Genomic DNA, 24,908 nt, shown 5'->3' with positions numbered 1-24,908 from the left:
TCCCACTTACTGCCCATTCCCCAGGGCTCTGTCCTACTTACTGCCCATTCCCCGGACTCTGTCCCACTTACTGCCCATTCCCAGGGCTCTGTCCCACTTACTGCCCATTCCCCAGGGCTCTGTCTCATTTACTGGCCATTCACCAGGGCTCTGTCCCACTTATTGCCCATTCCCAGGGCTCTGTCCCACTTACTGCCCATTCCACAGGCTCTGTCCCACTTACTGCCCATTCCCCAGGGCTCTGTCCCACTTACTGCCCATTCCTCAGGCTCTGTCCCACTTACTGCCCATTCCCCAGGCTCTGTCCCACTTACTGCCCATTCCCCAGGCTCTGTCCCACTTACTGCCCATTCCCCAGGCTCTGTCCCACTTACTGCCCATTCCCCAGACTCTGTCCCACTTAGTGCCCATTCCCCAGGCTCTGTCCCACTTACTGCCCATTCCCAGGGCTCTGTCCCAGTTACTGCCCATTCCCCAGCGCTCTGTCCCACTTACTGCCGATTCCCCAGGGCTCTGTCCCACTTACTGCCCATTCCACAGGGCTCTGTCCCACTTACTGCCCATTCCCCAGGGCTCTGTCCCACTTACTGCCCATTCCTCAGGGCTCTGTCCCACTTACTGCCCATTCCCCAGGGCTCTGTCCCACTTACTGCCCATTCCCCAGGCTTTGTCCCACTTACTGCCCATTCCCAGGGCTCTGTCCCACTTACTGCCCATTCCCCAGGGCTCTGTCCTACTTACTGCCCATTCCCCGGACTCTGTCCCACTTACTGCCCATTCCCAGGGCTCTGTCCCACTTACTGCCCATTCCCCAGGGCTCTGTCTCATTTACTGGCCATTCACCAGGGCTCTGTCCCACTTATTGCCCATTCCCAGGGCTCTGTCCCACTTACTGCCCATTCCACAGGCTCTGTCCCACTTACTGCCCATTCCCCAGGGCTCTGTCCCACTTACTGCCCATTCCTCAGGCTCTGTCCCACTTACTGCCCATTCCCCAGGCTCTGTCCCACTTACTGCCCATTCCCCAGGCTCTGTCCCACTTACTGCCCATTCCCCAGGCTCTGTCCCACTTACTGCCCATTCCCCAGGGCTCTGTCCCACTTACTGCCCATTCCCCAGGCTTTGTCCCACTTACTGCCCATTCCCAGGGCTCTGTCCCACTTACTGCCCATTCCCCAGGGCTCTGTCCCACTTACTGCCCATTCCCCGGGCTCTGTCCCACTTACTGCCCATTCCCCTGTCTCTGTCCCACTTACTGCTCATTCCCCAGTGCTCTGTCCCAGTTACTGCCCTTTCCCCAGGGCTCTGTCCCACTTACTGCCCATTCCCCAGGCTCTGTCCCACTTACTGCCCATTCCCCAGGGCTCTGTCCCACTTACTGCCCATTCCCCAGGGCTCTGTCCCACTTACTGCCCATTCCCCAGGGCTCTGTCCCACTTACTGCCCATTCCCCAGGGATCTGTCCCACTTACTGCCCATTCCCCAGGCTCTGTCCCACTTACTGCCCATTCCACAGGGCCCTGTCCCGCTTACTGCCCATTCCCCAGGCTCTGTCCCACTTACTGCCGATTCCCCAGGCTCTGTCGCACTTACTGCCCATTCCCCGGGCTCTGTCCCACTTACTGCCCGTTCCCCAGGGCTCTGTCCCACTTACTGCCCGTTCCCCAGGGCTCTGTCCCACTTACTGCCCGTTCCCCAGGGCTCTGTCCCACTTACTGCCCATTCCCCAGGGCTCTGTCCCACTTACTGCCCATTCCCCATGGCTCTGTCCCATTTACTGCCCACTCCCCGGGCTCCGTCCTACTTACTGCCCATTCCCCAGGGCTCTGTCGCACTTACTGCCCATTCCCCATGCTTTGTCCCAATTACTGCCCATTCCCCAGGGCTCTGTCCCACTTGCTGCCCATTCCCTTGGGCTCTGTCCCACTTACTGCCCATTCCCCGGGCTCTGTCCCACTTAGTGCCCATTCCCAGGGCTCTGTCCCACTTACTGCCCATTCCCCAGGGCTCTGTCCTACTTACTGCCCATTCCCCAGGGCTCTGTCCCACTTACTGCCCACTCCCCAGGGCTCTGTCCCACTTGCTGACCATTCCCCAGGCTCTGTCCCACATACTGCCCATTCCCAGGGCTCTGTCCCACTTACTGCCCATTCCCAGGACTCTGTCCCACTTACTGCCCATTCCCCAGGCTCTGTCCCACTTGCTGCCCATTCCCCAGGCTCTGTCCCACTTACTGCCCATTCCCAGGACTCTGTCCCACTTACTGCCCGTTCCCCAGGCCCTGTCCCACTTGCTGCCCATTCCCCAGGCTCTGTCCCACTTGCTGCCCATTCCCCAGGCTCTGTCCCACTTACTGCCCATTCCCCACGGCTCTGTCCCACTTACTGCCCATTCCCCTGTCTCTGTCCCACTTACTGCTCATTCCCCAGGCTCTGTCCCACTTACTGCCCATTCCCAGGGCTCTGTCCCACTTACTGCCCATTCCCAGGGCTCTGTCCCACTTACTGCCCATTCCCAGGGCTCTGTCCCACTTACTGCCCATTCCCCAGGGCTCTGTCCCACTTACTGCCCATTCCCCAGGGCTCTGTCCCACTTACTGCCCGTTCCACAGGGCTCTGTCCCACTTACTGCCCGTTCCCCAGGGCTCTGTCCCACTGACTGCCTGTTCCCCAGGGCTCTGTCCCACTTACTGCCCATTCCCCAGGCTCTGTCCCACTTACTGCCCATTCCCCAGGCTCTGTCCCACTTACTGCCCATTCCCCAGGGCTCTGTCCCACTTACTGCCCATTCCTCAGGCTCTGTCCCACTTACTGCCCATTCCCCAGGCTCTGTCCCACTTACTGCCCATTCCCCAGGGCTCTGTCCCACTTGCTGCCCATTCCCCGGGCTCTGTCCCACTTACTGCCCATTCCCCTGTCTCTGTCCCACTTACTGCTCATTCCCCAGTGCTCTGTCCCAGTTACTGCCCTTTCCCCAGGACTCTGTCCCACTTACTGCCCATTCCCCAGGCTCTGTCCCACTTACTGCCCATTCCCCAGGGCTCTGTCCCACTTACTGCCCATTCCCCAGGGCTCTGTCCCACTTACTGCCCATTCCCCAGGGCTCTGTCCCACTTACTGCCCATTCCCCAGGGCTCTGTCCCACTTACTGCCCATTCCCCAGGCTCTGTCCCACTTACTGCCCATTCCACAGGGCCCTGTCCCGCTTACTGCCCATTCCCCAGGCTCTGTCCCACTTACTGACGATTCCCCAGGCTCTGTCCCACTTACTGCCCATTCCCCAGGCTCTGTCCCACTTACTGCCCATTCCCCAGGGCTCTGTCCCACTTACTGCCCGTTCCCCAGGGCTCTGTCCCACTTACTGCCCGTTCCCCAGGGCTCTGTCCCACTTACTGCCCGTTCCCCAGGGCTCTGTCCCACTTACTGCCCGTTCCCCAGGGCTCTGTCCCACTTAGTGCCCATTCCCCAGGGCTCTGTCCCACTTACTGCCCATTCCCCATGGCTCTGTCCCATTTACTGCCCACTCCCCGGGCTCCATCCTACTTACTGCCCATTCCCCAGGGCTCTGTCCCACTTACTGCCCATTCCCCATGCTTTGTCCCAATTACTGCCCATTCCCCAGGGCTCTGTCCCACTTGCTGCCCATTCCCTTGGGCTCTGTCCCACTTACTGCCCATTCCCCGGGCTCTGTCCCACTTAGTGCCCATTCCCAGGGCTCTGTCCCACTTACTGCCCATTCCCCAGGGCTCTGTCCTACTTACTGCCCATTCCCCAGGGCTCTGTCCCACTTACTGCCCGCTCCCCAGGGCTCTGTCCCACTTGCTCACCATTCCCCAGGCTCTGTCCCACATACTGCCCATTCCCAGGGCTCTGTCCCACTTACTGCCCATTCCCAGGACTCTGTCCCACTTACTGCCCATTCCCCAGGCTCTGTCCCACTTGCTGCCCATTCCCCAGGCTCTGTCCCACTTACTACCCATTCCCAGGACTCTGTCCCACTTACTGCCCATTCCCCAGGCTCTGTCCCACTTGCTGCCCATTCCCCAGGCTCTGTCCCACTTGCTGCCCATTCCCCAGGCTCTGTCCCACTTACTGCCCATTCCCCACGGCTCTGTCCCACTTACTGCCCATTCCCCTGTCTCTGTCCCACTTACTGCTCATTCCCCAGGCTCTGTCCCACTTACTGCCCCTTCCCAGGGCTCTGTCCCACTTACTGCCCATTCCCAGGGCTCTGTCCCACTTACTGCTCATTCCCCAGTGCTCTGTCCCAGTTACTGCCCTTTCCCCAGGGCCCTGTCCCGCTTACTGCCCATTCCCCAGGCTCTGTCCCACTTACTGCCGATTCCCCAGGCTCTGTCGCACTTACTGCCCATTCCCCAGGCTCTGTCCCACTTACTGCCCGTTCCCCAGGCTCTGTCCCACTTACTGCCCGTTCCCCAGGGCTCTGCCCCACTTACTGCCCGTTCCCCAGGGCTCTGTCCCACTTACTGCCCGTTCCCCAGGGCTCTGTCCCACTTACTGCCCGTTCCCCAGGGCTCTGTCCCACTTACTGCCCGTTCCCCAGGGCTCTGTCCCACTTACTGCCCGTTCCCCAGGGCTCTGTCCCACTTACTGCCCTTTCCCCATGGCTCTGTCCCATTTACTGCCCACTCCCCGGGCTCCGTCCTACTTACTGCCCATTCCCCAGGGCTCTGTCCCACTTACTGCCCATTCCCCATGCTTTGTCCCAATTACTGCCCATTCCCCAGGGCTCTGTCCCACTTGCTGCCCATTCCCCTGGGCTCTGTCCCACTTCCTGCCCATTCCCCAGGCTTTGTCCCACTTACTGCCCATTCCCAGGGCTCTGTCCCACTTACTGCCCATTCCCCAGGGCTCTGTCCCACTAACTGCCCATTCCCCGGGCTCTGTCCTACTTACTGCCCATTCCCCAGGGCTCTGTCCCACTTACTGCCCATTCCCCAGGCTTTGTCCCACTTACTGCCCATTCCCCAGGGCTCTGTCCCACTTACTACCCATTCCCCAGGGCTCTGTCCCACTTACTGCCCATTCCCAGGGCTCTGTCCCAATTACTGCCCATTCCCCAGGGCTCTGTCCTACTTACTGCCCATTCCCCGGTCTCTGTCCCACTTCCTGCCCATTACCCAGGGCTCTGTCCCACTTCCTGCCCATTCCCCAGGGCTCTGTCCAACTTACTGCCCATTCCCCAGGGCTCTGTCCCACTTACTGCCCATTCCCCAGGCCCTGTCCCACTTACTGCCCATTCCCCAGGCCCTGTCCCACTTACTGCCGATTCCCCAGGCTCTGTCCCACTTACTGCCCATTCCCCAGGCTCTGTCCCACTTACTGCCCATTCCACAGGGCTCTGTCCCACTTACTGCCCATTCCACAGGGCTCTGTCCCACTTCCTGCCCATTCCACAGGCTCTGTCCCACTTACTGCCCATTCCCCAGACTCTGTCCCACTTAGTGCCCATTCCCCAGGCTCTGTCCCACTTACTGCCCATTCCCAGGGCTCTGTCCCAGTTACTGCCCATTCCCCAGCGCCCTGTCCCACTTACTGCCCATTCCCCAGGGCTCTGTCCCACTTACTGCCCATTCCCCAGGCTTTGTCCCACTTACTGCCCATTCCCAGGGCTCTGTCCCACTTACTGCCCATTCCCCAGGGCTCTGTCCTACTTACTGCCCATTCCCCGGACTCTGTCCCACTTACTGCCCATTCCCAGGGCTCTGTCCCACTTACTGCCCATTCCCCAGGGCTCTGTCTCATTTACTGGCCATTCACCAGGGCTCTGTCCCACTTATTGCCCATTCCCAGGGCTCTGTCCCACTTACTGCCCATTCCACAGGCTCTGTCCCACTTACTGCCCATTCCCCAGGGCTCTGTCCCACTTACTGCCCATTCCTCAGGCTCTGTCCCACTTACTGCCCATTCCCCAGGCTCTGTCCCACTTACTGCCCATTCCCCAGGCTCTGTCCCACTTACTGCCCATTCCCCAGGCTCTGTCCCACTTACTGCCCATTCCCCAGACTCTGTCCCACTTAGTGCCCATTCCCCAGGCTCTGTCCCACTTACTGCCCATTCCCAGGGCTCTGTCCCAGTTACTGCCCATTCCCCAGCGCTCTGTCCCACTTACTGCCGATTCCCCAGGGCTCTGTCCCACTTACTGCCCATTCCCCGGGCTCTGTCCCACTTACTGCCCATTCCCCTGTCTCTGTCCCACTTACTGCTCATTCCCCAGTGCTCTGTCCCAGTTACTGCCCTTTCCCCAGGGCCCTGTCCCGCTTACTGCCCATTCCCCAGGCTCTGTCCCATTTACTGCCCATTCCCAGGGCTCTGTCCCACTTACTGCCCATTCCCCAGGGCTCTGTCCCACTTACTGCCCATTCCCCAGGGCTCTGTCCCACTTACTGCCCGTTCCACAGGGCTCTGTCCCACTTACTGCCCGTTCCCCAGGGCTCTGTCCCACTTACTGCCCGTTCCCCAGGGCTCTGTCCCACTTACTGCCCGTTCCCCAGGGCTCTGTCCCACTTACTGCCCATTCCCCAGGGCTCTGTCCCACTTACTGCCCATTCCCCAGGCTTTGTCCCACTTACTGCCCATTCCCAGGGCTCTGTCCCACTTACTGCCCATTCCCCAGGGCTCTGTCCCACTTACTGCCCATTCCCCGGGCTCTGTCCCACTTACTGCCCATTCCCCTGTCTCTGTCCCACTTACTGCTCATTCCCCAGTGCTCTGTCCCAGTTACTGCCCTTTCCCCAGGGCCCTGTCCCGCTTACTGCCCATTCCCCAGGCTCTGTCCCACTTACTGCCGATTCCCCAGGCTCTGTCGCACTTACTGCCCATTCCCCAGGCTCTGTCCCACTTACTGCCCGTTCCCCAGGCTCTGTCCCACTTACTGCCCGTTCCCCAGGGCTCTGCCCCACTTACTGCCCGTTCCCCAGGGCTCTGTCCCACTTACTGCCCGTTCCCCAGGGCTCTGTCCCACTTACTGCCCGTTCCCCAGGGCTCTGTCCCACTTACTGCCCGTTCCCCAGGGCTCTGTCCCACTTACTGCCCGTTCCCCAGGGCTCTGTCCCACTTACTGCCCTTTCCCCATGGCTCTGTCCCATTTACTGCCCACTCCCCGGGCTCCGTCCTACTTACTGCCCATTCCCCAGGGCTCTGTCCCACTTACTGCCCATTCCCCATGCTTTGTCCCAATTACTGCCCATTCCCCAGGGCTCTGTCCCACTTGCTGCCCATTCCCCTGGGCTCTGTCCCACTTCCTGCCCATTCCCCAGGCTTTGTCCCACTTACTGCCCATTCCCAGGGCTCTGTCCCACTTACTGCCCATTCCCCAGGGCTCTGTCCCACTAACTGCCCATTCCCCGGGCTCTGTCCTACTTACTGCCCATTCCCCAGGGCTCTGTCCCACTTACTGCCCATTCCCCAGGCTTTGTCCCACTTACTGCCCATTCCCCAGGGCTCTGTCCCACTTACTACCCATTCCCCAGGGCTCTGTCCCACTTACTGCCCATTCCCAGGGCTCTGTCCCAATTACTGCCCATTCCCCAGGGCTCTGTCCTACTTACTGCGCATTCCCCGGTCTCTGTCCCACTTCCTGCCCATTACCCAGGGCTCTGTCCCACTTCCTGCCCATTCCCCAGGGCTCTGTCCAACTTACTGCCCATTCCCCAGGGCTCTGTCCCACTTACTGCCCATTCCCCAGGCCCTGTCCCACTTACTGCCCATTCCCCAGGCCCTGTCCCACTTACTGCCGATTCCCCAGGCTCTGTCCCACTTACTGCCCATTCCCCAGGCTCTGTCCCACTTACTGCCCATTCCACAGGGCTCTGTCCCACTTACTGCCCATTCCACAGGGCTCTGTCCCACTTCCTGCCCATTCCACAGGCTCTGTCCCACTTCCTGCCCATTCCCCAGACTCTGTCCCACTTAGTGCCCATTCCCCAGGCTCTGTCCCACTTACTGCCCATTCCCAGGGCTCTGTCCCAGTTACTGCCCATTCCCCAGCGCCCTGTCCCACTTACTGCCGATTCCCCAGGGCTCTGTCCCACTTACTGCCCATTCCACAGGGCTCTGTCCCACTTACTGCCCATTCCCCAGGGCTCTGTCCCACTTACTGCCCATTCCTCAGGGCTCTGTCCCACTTACTGCCCATTCCCCAGGGCTCTGTCCCACTTACTGCCCATTCCCCAGGCTTTGTCCCACTTACTGCCCATTCCCAGGGCTCTGTCCCACTTACTGCCCATTCCCCAGGGCTCTGTCCTACTTACTGCCCATTCCCCGGACTCTGTCCCACTTACTGCCCATTCCCAGGGCTCTGTCCCACTTACTGCCCATTCCCCAGGGCTCTGTCTCATTTACTGGCCATTCACCAGGGCTCTGTCCCACTTATTGCCCATTCCCAGGGCTCTGTCCCACTTACTGCCCATTCCACAGGCTCTGTCCCACTTACTGCCCATTCCCCAGGGCTCTGTCCCACTTACTGCCCATTCCTCAGGCTCTGTCCCACTTACTGCCCATTCCCCAGGCTCTGTCCCACTTACTGCCCATTCCCCAGGCTCTGTCCCACTTACTGCCCATTCCCCAGGCTCTGTCCCACTTACTGCCCATTCCCCAGGCTCTGTCCCACTTACTGCCCATTCCCAGGGCTCTGTCCCAGTTACTGCCCATTCCCCAGCGCTCTGTCCCACTTACTGCCGATTCCCCAGGGCTCTGTCCCACTTACTGCCCATTCCACAGGGCTCTGTCCCACTTACTGCCCATTCCCCAGGGCTCTGTCCCACTTACTGCCCATTCCTCAGGGCTCTGTCCCACTTACTGCCCATTCCCCAGGGCTCTGTCCCACTTACTGCCCATTCCCCAGGCTTTGTCCCACTTACTGCCCATTCCCAGGGCTCTGTCCCACTTACTGCCCATTCCCCAGGGCTCTGTCCTACTTACTGCCCATTCCCCGGACTCTGTCCCACTTACTGCCCATTCCCAGGGCTCTGTCCCACTTACTGCCCATTCCCCAGGGCTCTGTCTCATTTACTGGCCATTCACCAGGGCTCTGTCCCACTTATTGCCCATTCCCAGGGCTCTGTCCCACTTACTGCCCATTCCACAGGCTCTGTCCCACTTACTGCCCATTCCCCAGGGCTCTGTCCCACTTACTGCCCATTCCTCAGGCTCTGTCCCACTTACTGCCCATTCCCCAGGCTCTGTCCCACTTACTGCCCATTCCCCAGGCTCTGTCCCACTTACTGCCCATTCCCCAGGCTCTGTCCCACTTACTGCCCATTCCCCAGGGCTCTGTCCCACTTACTGCCCATTCCCCAGGCTTTGTCCCACTTACTGCCCATTCCCAGGGCTCTGTCCCACTTACTGCCCATTCCCCAGGGCTCTGTCCCACTTACTGCCCATTCCCCGGGCTCTGTCCCACTTACTGCCCATTCCCCTGTCTCTGTCCCACTTACTGCTCATTCCCCAGTGCTCTGTCCCAGTTACTGCCCTTTCCCCAGGGCTCTGTCCCACTTACTGCCCATTCCCCAGGCTCTGTCCCACTTACTGCCCATTCCCCAGGGCTCTGTCCCACTTACTGCCCATTCCCCAGGGCTCTGTCCCACTTACTGCCCATTCCCCAGGGCTCTGTCCCACTTACTGCCCATTCCCCAGGGATCTGTCCCACTTACTGCCCATTCCCCAGGCTCTGTCCCACTTACTGCCCATTCCACAGGGCCCTGTCCCGCTTACTGCCCATTCCCCAGGCTCTGTCCCACTTACTGCCGATTCCCCAGGCTCTGTCGCACTTACTGCCCATTCCCCGGGCTCTGTCCCACTTACTGCCCATTCCCCAGGGCTCTGTCCCACTTACTGCCCGTTCCCCAGGGCTCTGTCCCACTTACTGCCCGTTCCCCAGGGCTCTGTCCCACTTACTGCCCATTCCCCAGGGCTCTGTCCCACTTACTGCCCATTCCCCATGGCTCTGTCCCATTTACTGCCCACTCCCCGGGCTCCGTCCTACTTACTGCCCATTCCCCAGGGCTCTGTCGCACTTACTGCCCATTCCCCATGCTTTGTCCCAATTACTGCCCATTCCCCAGGGCTCTGTCCCACTTGCTGCCCATTCCCTTGGGCTCTGTCCCACTTACTGCCCATTCCCCGGGCTCTGTCCCACTTAGTGCCCATTCCCAGGGCTCTGTCCCACTTACTGCCCATTCCCCAGGGCTCTGTCCTACTTACTGCCCATTCCCCAGGGCTCTGTCCCACTTACTGCCCACTCCCCAGGGCTCTGTCCCACTTGCTGACCATTCCCCAGGCTCTGTCCCACTTACTGCCCATTCCCCAGGCTCTGTCCCACTTGCTGCCCATTCCCCAGGCTCTGTCCCACTTACTGCCCATTCCCAGGACTCTGTCCCACTTACTGCCCATTCCCCAGGCCCTGTCCCACTTGCTGCCCATTCCCCAGGCTCTGTCCCACTTGCTGCCCATTCCCCAGGCTCTGTCCCACTTACTGCCCATTCCCCACGGCTCTGTCCCACTTACTGCCCATTCCCCTGTCTCTGTCCCACTTACTGCTCATTCCCCAGGCTCTGTCCCACTTACTGCCCATTCCCAGGGCTCTGTCCCACTTACTGCCCATTCCCAGGGCTCTGTCCCACTTACTGCCCATTCCACAGGGCTCTGTCCCACTTAATGCCCATTCCCCAGGCTCTGTCCCATTTACTGCCCATTCCCAGGGCTCTGTCCCACTTACTGCCCATTCCCCAGGGCTCTGTCCCACTTACTGCCCATTCCCCAGGGCTCTGTCCCACTTACTGCCCGTTCCACAGGGCTCTGTCCCACTTACTGCCCGTTCCCCAGGGCTCTGTCCCACTTACTGCCTGTTCCCCAGGGCTCTGTCCCACTTACTGCCCATTCCCCAGGCTCTGTCCCACTTACTGCCCATTCCCCAGGCTCTGTCCCACTTACTGCCCATTCCCCAGGGCTCTGTCCCACTTACTGCCCATTCCTCAGGCTCTGTCCCACTTACTGCCCATTCCCCAGGCTCTGTCCCACTTACTGCCCATTCCCCAGGGCTCTGTCCCACTTGCTGCCCATTCCCCGGGCTCTGTCCCACTTACTGCCCATTCCCCTGTCTCTGTCCCACTTACTGCTCATTCCCCAGTGCTCTGTCCCAGTTACTGCCCTTTCCCCAGGACTCTGTCCCACTTACTGCCCATTCCCCAGGCTCTGTCCCACTTACTGCCCATTCCCCAGGGCTCTGTCCCACTTACTGCCCATTCCCCAGGGCTCTGTCCCACTTACTGCCCATTCCCCAGGCTCTGTCCCACTTACTGCCCATTCCACAGGGCCCTGTCCCGCTTACTGCCCATTCCCCAGGCTCTGTCCCACTTACTGCCGATTCCCCAGGCTCTGTCCCACTTACTGCCCATTCCCCAGGCTCTGTCCCACTTACTGCCCATTCCCCAGGGCTCTGTCCCACTTACTGCCCGTTCCCCAGGGCTCTGTCCCACTTACTGCCCGTTCCCCAGGGCTCTGTCCCACTTACTGCCCGTTCCCCAGGGCTCTGTCCCACTTACTGCCCATTCCCCAGGCCTCTGTCCTACTTACTGCCCATTCCCCGGGCTCTGTCCCACTTACTGCCCATTCCCAGGGCTCTGTCCCACTTACTGCCCATTCCCAGGGCTCTGTCCCACTTACTGCCCATTCCCTGGGCTCTGTCCCACTTACTGCCCATTCCCCAGGCCTCTGTCCTACTTACTGCCCATTCCCCGGGCTCTGTCCCACTTACTGCCCATTCCCAGGGCTCTGTCCCACTTACTGCCCATTCCCCAGGGCTCTGTCTCATTTACTGGCCATTCCCCAGGGCTCTGTCCCACTTATTGCCCATTCCCAGGGCTCTGTCCCACTTACTGCCCATTCCCCAGGCTCTGTCCCACTTACTGCCCATTCCCAGGGCTCTGTCCCACTTGCTGCCCATTCCCCAGGGCTCTGTCCCACTTACTCCCCATTCCCCAGGGCTCTGTCCCACTTACTGCCCATTCCACAAGGCTGTCCCACTTACAGCCCATTCCCCAGGGCTCTGTCCCACTTACTGCCCATTCTCAGGGCTCTGTCCCACTTACTGCCCATTCCCAGGGCTCTGTCCCACTTACTGCCCATTCCCAGGGCTCTGTCCCACTTATTGCCCATTCCCCAGGGCTCTGTCCCACTTATTGCCCATTCCCCAGGGCTCTGTCCCACTTATTGCCCATTCCCAGGGCTCTGTCCCACTTACTGCCCATTCCCAGGGCTCTGTCCCACTTACTGCCCATTCCCAGGGCTCTGTCCCACTTACTGCCCATTCCCAGGGCTCTGTCCCACTTACTGCCCATTCCCCAGGGCTCTGTCCCACTTACTGCCCATTCCCCAGGGCTCTGTCCCACTTACTGCCCATTCCCCAGGGCTCTGTCCCACTTACTGCCCATTCCCCAGGCTCTGTCCCACTTACTGCCCATTCCCCAGGCTCTGTCCCACTTACTGCCCATTCCCCAGGGCTCTGTCCCACTTACTGCCCATTCCCCAGGCTTTGTCCCACTTACTGCCCATTCCCAGGGCTCTGTCCCACTTACTGCCCATTCCCCAGGGCTCTGTCCCACTTACTGCCCATTTCCCGGGCTCTGTCCCACTTACTGCCCATTCCCCTGTCTCTGTCCCACTTACTGCTCATTCCCCAGTGCTCTGTCCCAGTTACTGCCCTTTCCCCAGGGCTCTGTCCCACTTCCTGCCCATTCCCCAGGCTCTGTCCCACTTACTGCCCATTCCCCAGGGCTCTGTCCCACTTACTGCCCATTCCCCAGGGCTCTGTCCCACTTACTGCCCATTCCCCAGGGCTCTGTCCCACTTACTGCCCATTCCCCAGGGATCTGTCCCACTTACTGCCCATTCCCCAGGCTCTGTCCCACTTACTGCCCATTCCACAGGGCCCTGTCCCGCTTACTGCCCATTCCCCAGGCTCTGTCCCACTTACTGCCGATTCCCCAGGCTCTGTCCCACTTACTGCCCATTCCCCAGGGCTCTGTCCCACTTACTGCCCATTCCCCAGGGCTCTGTCCCACTTACTGCCCATTCCCCAGGCTCTGTCCCACTTACTGCCCATTCCACAGGGCCCTGTCCCGCTTACTGCCCATTCCCCAGGCTCTGTCCCACTTACTGCCGATTCCCCAGGCTCTGTCCCACTTACTGCCCATTCCCCAGGCTCTGTCCCACTTACTGCCCATTCCCCAGGGCTCTGTCCCACTTACTGCCCGTTCCCCAGGGCTCTGTCCCACTTACTGCCCGTTCCCCAGGGCTCTGTCCCACTTACTGCCCGTTCCCCAGGGCTCTGTCCCACTTAGTGCCCATTCCCCAGGGCTCTGTCCCACTTACTGCCCATTCCCCATGGCTCTGTCCCATTTACTGCCCACTCCCCGGGCTCCATCCTACTTACTGCCCATTCCCCAGGGCTCTGTCCCACTTACTGCCCATTCCCCATGCTTTGTCCCAATTACTGCCCATTCCCCAGGGCTCTGTCCCACTTGCTGCCCATTCCCTTGGGCTCTGTCCCACTTACTGCCCATTCCCCGGGCTCTGTCCCACTTAGTGCCCATTCCCAGGGCTCTGTCCCACTTACTGCCCATTCCCCAGGGCTCTGTCCTACTTACTGCCCATTCCCCAGGGCTCTGTCCCACTTACTGCCCGCTCCCCAGGGCTCTGTCCCACTTGCTCACCATTCCCCAGGCTCTGTCCCACATACTGCCCATTCCCAGGGCTCTGTCCCACTTACTGCCCATTCCCAGGACTCTGTCCCACTTACTGCCCATTCCCCAGGCTCTGTCCCACTTGCTGCCCATTCCCCAGGCTCTGTCCCACTTACTACCCATTCCCAGGACTCTGTCCCACTTACTGCCCATTCCCCAGGCTCTGTCCCACTTGCTGTCCATTCCCCAGGCTCTGTGCCACTTACTGCCCATTCCCCACGGCTCTGTCCCACTTACTGCCCATTCCCCTGTCTCTGTCCCACTTACTGCTCATTCCCCAGGCTCTGTCCCACTTACTGCCCATTCCCAGGGCTCTGTCCCACTTACTGCCCATTCCCAGGGCTCTGTCCCACTTACTGCCCATTCCACAGGGCTCTGTCCCACTTAATGCCCATTCCCCAGGCCTCTGTCCTACTTACTGCCCATTCCCCGGGCTCTGTCCCACTTACTGCCCATTCCCAGGGCTCTGTCCCACTTACTGCCCATTCCCCAGGGCTCTGTCTCATTTACTGGCCATTCCCCAGGGCTCTGTCCCACTTATTGCCCATTCCCAGGGCTCTGTCCCACTTACTGCCCATTCCCCAGGCTCTGTCCCACTTACTGCCCATTCCCAGGGCTCTGTCCCACTTGCTGCCCATTCCCCAGGGCTCTGTCCCACTTACTGCCCATTCCCCAGGGCTCTGTCCCACTTACTGCCCATTCCACAAGGCTGTCCCACTTACAGCCCATTCCCCAGGGCTCTGTCCCACTTACTGCCCATTCTCAGGGCTCTGTCCCACTTACTGCCCATTCCCAGGGCTCTGTCCCACTTACTGCCCATTCCCAGGGCTCTGTCCCACTTATTGCCCATTCCCCAGGGCTCTGTCCCACTTATTGCCCATTCCCCAGGGCTCTGTCCCACTTATTGCCCATTCCCAGGGCTCTGTCCCACTTACTGCCCATTCCCAGGGCTCTGTCCCACTTACTGCCCATTCCCCAGGGCTCTGTCTCATTTACTGGCCATTCACCAGGGCTCTGTCCCACTTATTGCCCATTCCCAGGGCTCTGTCCCACTTACTGCCCATTCCACAGGCTCTGTCCCACTTACTGCCCATTCCCCAGGGCTGTGTCCCACTTACTGCCCATTCCTCAGGCTCTGTCCCACTTACTGCCCATTCCCCAGGCTCTGTCCCACTTACTGCCCATTCCCCAGGCTCTGTCCCACTTACTGCCCATTCCCCAGGCTCTGTCCCACTTACTGCCCATTCCCCAGGGCTCTGTCCCACTTACTGCCCATTCCCCAGGCTTTGTCCCACTTACTGCCCATTCCCAGGGCTCTGTCCCACTTACTGCCCATTCCCCAGGGCTCTGTCCCACTTACTGCCCATTCCCCGGGCTCTGTCCCACTTACTGCCCATTCCCCTGTCTCTGTCCCACTTACTGCTCATTCCCCAGTGCTCTGTCCCAGTTACTGCCCTTTCCCCAGGGCTCTGTCCCACTTACTGCCCATTCCCCAGGCTCTGTCCCACTTACTGCCCATTCCCCAGGGCTCTGTCCCACTTACTGCCCATTCCCCAGGGCTCTGTCCCACTTACTGCCCATTCCCCAGGGCTCTGTCCCACTTACTGCCCATTCCCCAGGGATCTGTCCCACTTACTGCCCATTCCCCAGGCTCTGTCCCACTTACTGCCCATTCCACAGGGCCCTGTCCCGCTTACTGCCCATTCCCCAGGCTCTGTCCCACTTACTGCCGATTCCCCAGGCTCTGTCGCACTTACTGCCCATTCCCCGGGCTCTGTCCCACTTACTGCCCATTCCCCAGGGCTCTGTCCCACTTACTGCCCGTTCCCCAGGGCTCTGTCCCACTTACTGCCCGTTCCCCAGGGCTCTGTCCCACTTACTGCCCATTCCCCAGGGCTCTGTCCCACTTACTGCCCATTCCCCATGGCTCTGTCCCATTTACTGCCCACTCCCCGGGCTCCGTCCTACTTACTGCCCATTCCCCAGGGCTCTGTCGCACTTACTGCCCATTCCCCATGCTTTGTCCCAATTACTGCCCATTCCCCAGGGCTCTGTCCCACTTGCTGCCCATTCCCTTGGGCTCTGTCCCACTTACTGCCCATTCCCCGGGCTCTGTCCCACTTAGTGCCCATTCCCAGGGCTCTGTCCCACTTACTGCCCATTCCCCAGGGCTCTGTCCTACTTACTGCCCATTCCCCAGGGCTCTGTCCCACTTACTGCCCACTCCCCAGGGCTCTGTCCCACTTGCTGACCATTCCCCAGGCTCTGTCCCACATACTGCCCATTCCCAGGGCTCTGTCCCACTTACTGCCCATTCCCAGGACTCTGTCCCACTTACTGCCCATTCCCCAGGCTCTGTCCCACTTGCTGCCCATTCCCCAGGCTCTGTCCCACTTACTGCCCATTCCCAGGACTCTGTCCCACTTACTGCCCATTCCCCAGGCCCTGTCCCACTTGCTGCCCATTCCCCAGGCTCTGTCCCACTTGCTGCCCATTCCCCAGGCTCTGTCCCACTTACTGCCCATTCCCCACGGCTCTGTCCCACTTACTGCCCATTCCCCTGTCTCTGTCCCACTTACTGCTCATTCCCCAGGCTCTGTCCCACTTACTGCCCATTCCCAGGGCTCTGTCCCACTTACTGCCCATTCCCAGGGCTCTGTCCCACTTACTGCCCATTCCACAGGGCTCTGTCCCACTTAATGCCCATTCCCCAGGCTCTGTCCCATTTACTGCCCATTCCCAGGGCTCTGTCCCACTTACTGCCCATTCCCCAGGGCTCTGTCCCACTTACTGCCCATTCCCCAGGGCTCTGTCCCACTTACTGCCCGTTCCACAGGGCTCTGTCCCACTTACTGCCCGTTCCCCAGGGCTCTGTCCCACTTACTGCCTGTTCCCCAGGGCTCTGTCCCACTTACTGCCCATTCCCCAGGCTCTGTCCCACTTACTGCCCATTCCCCAGGCTCTGTCCCACTTACTGCCCATTCCCCAGGGCTCTGTCCCACTTACTGCCCATTCCTCAGGCTCTGTCCCACTTACTGCCCATTCCCCAGGCTCTGTCCCACTTACTGCCCATTCCCCAGGGCTCTGTCCCACTTGCTGCCCATTCCCCGGGCTCTGTCCCACTTACTGCCCATTCCCCTGTCTCTGTCCCACTTACTGCTCATTCCCCAGTGCTCTGTCCCAGTTACTGCCCTTTCCCCAGGACTCTGTCCCACTTACTGCCCATTCCCCAGGCTCTGTCCCACTTACTGCCCATTCCCCAGGGCTCTGTCCCACTTACTGCCCATTCCCCAGGGCTCTGTCCCACTTACTGCCCATTCCCCAGGGCTCTGTCCCACTTACTGCCCATTCCCCAGGCTCTGTCCCACTTACTGCCCATTCCCCAGGGCTCTGTCCCACTTACTGCCCGTTCCCCAGGGCTCTGTCCCACTTACTGCCCGTTCCCCAGGGCTCTGTCCCACTTACTGCCCGTTCCCCAGGGCTCTGTCCCACTTACTGCCCGTTCCCCAGGGCTCTGTCCCACTTAGTGCCCATTCCCCAGGGCTCTGTCCCACTTACTGCCCATTCCCCATGGCTCTGTCCCATTTACTGCCCACTCCCCGGGCTCCATCCTACTTACTGCCCATTCCCCAGGGCTCTGTCCCAGTTACTGCCCATTCCCCATGCTTTGTCCCAATTACTGCCCATTCCCCAGGGCTCTGTCCCACTTGCTGCCCATTCCCTTGGGCTCTGTCCCACTTACTGCCCATTCCCCGGGCTCTGTCCCACTTAGTGCCCATTCCCAGGGCTCTGTCCCACTTACTGCCCATTCCCCAGGGCTCTGTCCTACTTACTGCCCATTCCCCAGGGCTCTGTCCCACTTACTGCCCGCTCCCCAGGGCTCTGTCCCACTTGCTCACCATTCCCCAGGCTCTGTCCCACATACTGCCCATTCCCAGGGCTCTGTCCCACTTACTGCCCATTCCCAGGACTCTGTCCCACTTACTGCCCATTCCCCAGGCTCTGTCCCACTTGCTGCCCATTCCCCAGGCTCTGTCCCACTTACTACCCATTCCCAGGACTCTGTCCCACTTACTGCCCATTCCCCAGGCTCTGTCCCACTTGCTGCCCATTCCCCAGGCTCTGTCCCACTTGCTGCCCATTCCCCAGGCTCTGTCCCACTTACTGCCCATTCCCCACGGCTCTGTCCCACTTACTGCCCATTCCCCTGTCTCTGTCCCACTTACTGCTCATTCCCCAGGCTCTGTCCCACTTACTGCCCATTCCCAGGGCTCTGTCCCACTTACTGCCCATTCCCAGGGCTCTGTCCCACTTACTGCCCATTCCACAGGGCTCTGTCCCACTTAATGCCCATTCCCCAGGCTCTGTCCCATTTACTGCCCATTCCCAGGGCTCTGTCCCACTTACTGCCCGTTCCACAGGGCTCTGTCCCACTTACTGCCCGTTCCCCAGGGCTCTGTCCCACTTACTGCCCGTTCCCCAGGGCTCTGTCCCACTTACTGCCCGTTCCCCAGGGCTCTGTCCCACTTACTGCCCATTCCCCAGGGCTCTGTCCCACTTACTGCCCATTCCCCAGGCTTTGTCCCACTTACTGCCCATTCCCAGGGCTCTGTCCCACTTACTGCCCATTCCCCAGGGCTCTGTCCCACTAACTGCCCATTCCCCGGGCTCTGTCCTACTTACTGCCCATTCCCCAGGGCTCTGTCCCACTTACTGCCCATTCCCCAGGCTTTGTCCCACTTACTGCCCATTCCCCAGGGCTCTGTCCCACTTACTACCCATTCCCCAGGGCTCTGTCCCACTTACTGCCCATTCCCAGGGCTCTGTCCCACTTACTGCCCATTCCCCAGGGCTCTGTCCTACTTACTGCCCATTCCCCGGGCTCTGTCCCACTTCCTGCCCATTCCCCAGGGCTCTGTCTCACTTCCTGCCCATTCCCCAGGGCTCTGTCCAACTTACTGCCCATTCCCCAGGGCTCTGTCCCACTTACTGCCCATTCCCCAGTGCTCTGTCCCACTTACTGCCCATTCCCCAGGCCCTGTCCCACTTACTGCCCATTCCCCAGGCCCTGTCCCACTTACTGCCCATTCCCCAGGCTCTGTCCCACTTACTGCCCATTCCCCAGGCTCTGTCCCACTTACTGCCCATTCCACAGGGCTCTGTCCCACTTACTGCCCATTCCACAGGGCTCTGTCCCACTTACTGCCCATTCCACAGGCTCTGTCCCACTTACTGCCCATTCCCCAGACTCTGTCCCACTTCGTGCCCATTCCCCAGGCTCTGTCCCGCTTACTGCCCATTCCCCAGGGCTCTGTCCCACTTACTGCCCATTCCCCATGCTCTGTCCCACTTACTGCCCATTCCCAGGGCTCTGTCCCACTTACTGCCCATTCCCCAGGGCTCTGTCCCACTTACTGCCCATTCCCCAGGCCTTGTCCCACTTACTGCCCATTCCCAGGGCTCTGTCCCACTTACTGCCCATTCCCCAGGGCTCTGTCCCACTTACTGCCCATTCCCCAGGCTCTGTCCCACTTACTGCCCATTTCCCAGGGCTCTGTCCCACTTCCTGCCCATTCCCCAGGCCTCTGTCCCATTTACTGCCCATTCCCCAGGCTCTGTCCCATTTACTGCCCATTCCTCAGGGCTCTGTCCCACTTACAGCCTATTCCCCGGGCTCTGTCCCAGTTGCTGCCCATTCCCCAGGGCTCTGTCCGACTTCCTGCCCATTCCCCAGGGCTCTGTCCCACTTCCTGCCCATTCCCCAGGGCTCTGTCCCACTTACTGCCCATTCCCCAGGCTCTGTCCCACTTACTGCCCATTCCCAGGGCTCTGTCCCACTTACTGCCCATTCCCCGGGCTCTGTCCTACTTACTGCCCATTCCCCAGGGCTCTGTCCCACTTACTGCCCATTCCCCAGGCTTTGTCCCACTTACTGCCCATTCCCCAGGGCTCTGTCCCGCTTAGTGCCCATTCCCCAGGGCTCTGTCCCACTTACTGCCCATTCCCCAGGGCTCTGTCCCACTTACTGCCCATTCCCCAGGGCTCTGTCCCACTTACTGCCCATTCCCCAGGCTCTGTCCCACTTACTGCCCATTCCCAGGGCTCTGTCCCACTTACTGCCCATTCCCTGGGCTCTGTCCCACTTACTGCCCATTCCCCAGGCCTCTGTCCTACTTACTGCCCATTCCCCGGGCTCTGTCCCACTTACTGCCCATTCCCAGGGCTCTGTCCCACTTACTGCCCATTCCCCAGGGCTCTGTCTCATTTACTGGCCATTCCCCAGGGCTCTGTCCCACTTATTGCCCATTCCCAGGGCTCTGTCCCACTTACTGCCCATTCCCCAGGCTCTGTCCCACTTACTGCCCATTCCCAGGGCTCTGTCCCACTTGCTGCCCATTCCCCAGGGCTCTGTCCCACTTACTGCCCATTCCCCAGGGCTCTGTCCCACTTACTGCCCATTCCACAAGGCTGTCCCACTTACAGCCCATTCCCCAGAGCTCTGTCCCACTTACTGCCCATTCTCAGGGCTCTGTCCCACTTACTGCCCATTCCCAGGGCTCTGTCCCACTTACTGCCCATTCCCAGGGCTCTGTCCCACTTATTGCCCATTCCCCAGGGCTCTGTCCCACTTATTGCCCATTCCCCAGGGCTCTGTCCCACTTATTGCCCATTCCCAGGGCTCTGTCCCACTTACTGCCCATTCCCAGGGCTCTGTCCCACTTACTGCCCATTCCCAGGGCTCTGTCCCACTTACTGCCCATTCCCCAGGGCTCTGTCCCACTTACTGCCCATTCCCAGGGCTCTGTCCCACTTACTGCCCATTCCCCAGGGCTCTGTCCCACTTACTGCCCATTCCCCAGGCTCTGTCCCACTTACTGCCCATTCCCCAGGCTCTGTCCCACTTACTGCCCATTCCCCAGGGCTCTGTCCCACTTACTGCCCATTCCCCAGGCTTTGTCCCACTTACTGCCCATTCCCAGGGCTCTGTCCCACTTACTGCCCATTCCCCAGGGCTCTGTCCCACTTACTGCCCATTCCCCGGGCTCTGTCCCACTTACTGCCCATTCCCCTGTCTCTGTCCCACTTACTGCTCATTCCCCAGTGCTCTGTCCCAGTTACTGCCCTTTCCCCAGGGCTCTGTCCCACTTCCTGCCCATTCCCCAGGCTCTGTCCCACTTACTGCCCATTCCCCAGGGCTCTGTCCCACTTACTGCCCATTCCCCAGGGCTCTGTCCCACTTACTGCCCATTCCCCAGGGCTCTGTCCCACTTACTGCCCATTCCCCAGGGATCTGTCCCACTTACTGCCCATTCCCCAGGCTCTGTCCCACTTACTGCCCATTCCACAGGGCCCTGTCCCGCTTACTGCCCATTCCCCAGGCTCTGTCCCACTTACTGCCGATTCCCCAGGCTCTGTCCCACTTACTGCCCATTCCCAGGGCTCTGTCCCACTTACTGCCCATTCCCCAGGGCTCTGTCCCACTTACTGCCCATTCCCCAGGCTCTGTCCCACTTACTGCCCATTCCACAGGGCCCTGTCCCGCTTACTGCCCATTCCCCAGGCTCTGTCCCACTTACTGCCGATTCCCCAGGCTCTGTCCCACTTACTGCCCATTCCCCAGGCTCTGTCCCACTTACTGCCCATTCCCCAGGGCTCTGTCCCACTTACTGCCCGTTCCCCAGGGCTCTGTCCCACTTACTGCCCGTTCCCCAGGGCTCTGTCCCACTTACTGCCCGTTCCCCAGGGCTCTGTCCCACTTAGTGCCCATTCCCCAGGGCTCTGTCCCACTTACTGCCCATTCCCCATGGCTCTGTCCCATTTACTGCCCACTCCCCGGGCTCCATCCTACTTACTGCCCATTCCCCAGGGCTCTGTCCCACTTACTGCCCATTCCCCATGCTTTGTCCCAATTACTGCCCATTCCCCAGGGCTCTGTCCCACTTGCTGCCCATTCCCTTGGGCTCTGTCCCACTTACTGCCCATTCCCCGGGCTCTGTCCCACTTAGTGCCCATTCCCAGGGCTCTGTCCCACTTACTGCCCATTCCCCAGGGCTCTGTCCTACTTACTGCCCATTCCCCAGGGCTCTGTCCCACTTACTGCCCGCTCCCCAGGGCTCTGTCCCACTTGCTCACCATTCCCCAGGCTCTGTCCCACATACTGCCCATTCCCAGGGCTCTGTCCCACTTACTGCCCATTCCCAGGACTCTGTCCCACTTACTGCCCATTCCCCAGGCTCTGTCCCACTTGCTGCCCATTCCCCAGGCTCTGTCCCACTTACTACCCATTCCCAGGACTCTGTCCCACTTACTGCCCATTCCCCAGGCTCTGTCCCACTTGCTGTCCATTCCCCAGGCTCTGTGCCACTTACTGCCCATTCCCCACGGCTCTGTCCCACTTACTGCCCATTCCCCTGTCTCTGTCCCACTTACTGCTCATTCCCCAGGCTCTGTCCCACTTACTGCCCATTCCCAGGGCTCTGTCCCACTTACTGCCCATTCCCAGGGCTCTGTCCCACTTACTGCCCATTCCACAGGGCTCTGTCCCACTTAATGCCCATTCCCCAGGCTCTGTCCCATTTACTGCCCATTCCCAGGGCTCTGTCCCACTTACTGCCCATTCCCCAGGGCTCTGTCCCACTTACTGCCCATTCCCCAGGGCTCTGTCCCACTTACTGCCCGTTCCACTGGGCTCTGTCCCACTTACTGCCCGTTCCCCAGGGCTCTGTCCCACTTACTGCCCGTTCCCCAGGGCTCTGTCCCACTTACTGCCCGTTCCCCAGGGCTCTGTCCCACTTACTGCCCATTCCCCAGGGCTCTGTCCCACTTACTGCCCATTCCCCAGGCTTTGTCCCACTTACTGCCCATTCCCAGGGCTCTGTCCCACTTACTGCCCATTCCCCAGGGCTCTGTCCCACTAACTGCCCATTCCCCGGGCTCTGTCCTACTTACTGCCCATTCCCCAGGGCTCTGTCCCACTTACTGCCCATTCCCCAGGCTTTGTCCCACTTACTGCCCATTCCCCAGGGCTCTGTCCCACTTACTACCCATTCCCCAGGGCTCTGTCCCACTTACTGCCCATTCCCAGGGCTCTGTCCCACTTACTGCCCATTCCCCAGGGCTCTGTCCTACTTACTGCCCATTCCCCGGGCTCTGTCCCACTTCCTGCCCATTCCCCAGGGCTCTGTCTCACTTCCTGCCCATTCCCCAGGGCTCTGTCCAACTTACTGCCCATTCCCCAGGGCTCTGTCCCACTTACTGCCCATTCCCCAGTGCTCTGTCCCACTTACTGCCCATTCCCCAGGCCCTGTCCCACTTACTGCCCATTCCCCAGGCCCTGTCCCACTTACTGCCCATTCCCCAGGCTCTGTCCCACTTACTGCCCATTCCCCAGGCTCTGTCCCACTTACTGCCCATTCCACAGGGCTCTGTCCCACTTACTGCCCATTCCACAGGGCTCTGTCCCACTTACTGCCCATTCCACAGGCTCTGTCCCACTTACTGCCCATTCCCCAGACTCTGTCCCACTTCGTGCCCATTCCCCAGGCTCTGTCCCGCTTACTGCCCATTCCCCAGGGCTCTGTCCCACTTACTGCCCATTCCCCATGCTCTGTCCCACTTACTGCCCATTCCCAGGGCTCTGTCCCACTTACTGCCCATTCCCCAGGGCTCTGTCCCACTTACTGCCCATTCCCCAGGCCTTGTCCCACTTACTGCCCATTCCCAGGGCTCTGTCCCACTTACTGCCCATTCCCCAGGGCTCTGTCCCACTTACTGCCCATTCCCCAGGCTCTGTCCCACTTACTGCCCATTTCCCAGGGCTCTGTCCCACTTCCTGCCCATTCCCCAGGCCTCTGTCCCATTTACTGCCCATTCCCCAGGCTCTGTCCCATTTACTGCCCATTCCTCAGGGCTCTGTCCCACTTACAGCCTATTCCCCGGGCTCTGTCCCAGTTGCTGCCCATTCCCCAGGGCTCTGTCCGACTTCCTGCCCATTCCCCAGGGCTCTGTCCCACTTCCTGCCCATTCCCCAGGGCTCTGTCCCACTTACTGCCCATTCCCCAGGCTCTGTCCCACTTACTGCCCATTCCCAGGGCTCTGTCCCACTTACTGCCCATTCCCCGGGCTCTGTCCTACTTACTGCCCATTCCCCAGGGCTCTGTCCCACTTACTGCCCATTCCCCAGGCTTTGTCCCACTTACTGCCCATTCCCCAGGGCTCTGTCCCGCTTAGTGCCCATTCCCCAGGGCTCTGTCCCACTTACTGCCCATTCCCCAGGGCTCTGTCCCACTTACTGCCCATTCCCCAGGGCTCTGTCCCACTTACTGCCCATTCCCCAGGCTCTGTCCCACTTACTGCCCATTCCCAGGGCTCTGTCCCACTTACTGCCCATTCCCTGGGCTCTGTCCCACTTACTGCCCATTCCCCAGGCCTCTGTCCTACTTACTGCCCATTCCCCGGGCTCTGTCCCACTTACTGCCCATTCCCAGGGCTCTGTCCCACTTACTGCCCATTCCCCAGGGCTCTGTCTCATTTACTGGCCATTCCCCAGGGCTCTGTCCCACTTATTGCCCATTCCCAGGGCTCTGTCCCACTTACTGCCCATTCCCCAGGCTCTGTCCCACTTACTGCCCATTCCCAGGGCTCTGTCCCACTTGCTGCCCATTCCCCAGGGCTCTGTCCTACTTACTGCCCATTCCCCAGGGCTCTGTCCCACTTACTGCCCATTCCACAAGGCTGTCCCACTTACAGCCCATTCCCCAGGGCTCTGTCCCACTTACTGCCCATTCTCAGGGCTCTGTCCCACTTACTGCCCATTCCCAGGGCTCTGTCCCACTTACTGCCCATTCCCAGGGCTCTGTCCCACTTATTGCCCATTCCCCAGGGCTCTGTCCCACTTATTGCTCATTCCCCAGGGCTCTGTCCCACTTATTGCCCATTCCCAGGGCTCTGTCCCACTTACTGCCCATTCCCAGGGCTCTGTCCCACTTACTGCCCATTCCCAGGGCTCTGTCCCACTTACTGCCCATTCCCCAGGGCTCTGTCCCACTTACTGCCCATTCCCCAGGGCTCTGTCCCACTTACTGCCCATTCCCCAGGGCTCTGTCCCACTTACTGCCCATTCCCCAGGCTCTGTCCCACTTACTGC

The sequence above is a fragment of the Somniosus microcephalus genome, chromosome 6, assembly GCF_052327205.1.
Source record: "Somniosus microcephalus isolate GS21.2 chromosome 6, FLI_Smic_1.0, whole genome shotgun sequence".
In the NCBI taxonomy this organism is placed as follows: domain Eukaryota; kingdom Metazoa; phylum Chordata; class Chondrichthyes; order Squaliformes; family Somniosidae; genus Somniosus; species Somniosus microcephalus.
The sequence above is the reverse complement of the archived record's forward strand: the minus strand, read 5'-3'. Positions refer to the sequence as shown.